General features: G+C 29.1%; 1 protein-coding gene and 1 long non-coding RNA gene across 2 annotated transcripts in view; both read left to right on the top strand.

The window, feature by feature from the left end:
* Positions 1-419, top strand: part of LOC107619864 (phosphoribosylaminoimidazole-succinocarboxamide synthase, chloroplastic-like) — a 55,629-nt gene that overhangs the window by 50,484 nt on the left and 4,726 nt on the right. The gene's annotated exons all lie outside the window — the stretch shown is intronic.
* Positions 1-419, top strand: part of LOC107612768 — a 3,700-nt gene that overhangs the window by 1,195 nt on the left and 2,086 nt on the right. The window lies entirely within an intron of this gene.

The following is a 419-nucleotide window of genomic DNA, read 5'->3' as shown; positions in this document are numbered from 1 at the left end:
AGATTATTATTTTTATTGTGTCAAATTAAGATACTATTGATGATATGTATTTTAAATTTTTCAAATTTTTTACTATTTTATATTTTTTATTTATGTGGGACCAGTTTTATCGGTTTAACTAGCGATTTATCGGTTGAACCAGTAAATCAGTAAACCAGTAGCCTAACCGGTTTGATGACCGGTTCGGTTCTTACAACTATGCTTGAGAGTTGAGAACTTGAGATTATTGAGTTGTTGTATTTGGATATTTGGATACTGTAAAGTGCATTTGTGCATATTCCAAATGAATTAGAAGAGAAGCTGGTGAATAAGGTTTTAAATTGTGAAATCATATGTTGTTGCTTGAATTTTAGAAGAAAGAGCAATGTAATGTATTCCTATTTATGATTCCATAAGACCAAGGTTAAATTAACAATTCA

The sequence above is a fragment of the Arachis ipaensis genome, chromosome B01, assembly GCF_000816755.2.
Source record: "Arachis ipaensis cultivar K30076 chromosome B01, Araip1.1, whole genome shotgun sequence".
Lineage (NCBI taxonomy): Eukaryota > Viridiplantae > Streptophyta > Magnoliopsida > Fabales > Fabaceae > Arachis > Arachis ipaensis.
Note: the sequence above shows the minus strand (reverse complement) of the source record. Positions and strands in the feature narration are given on the sequence as shown.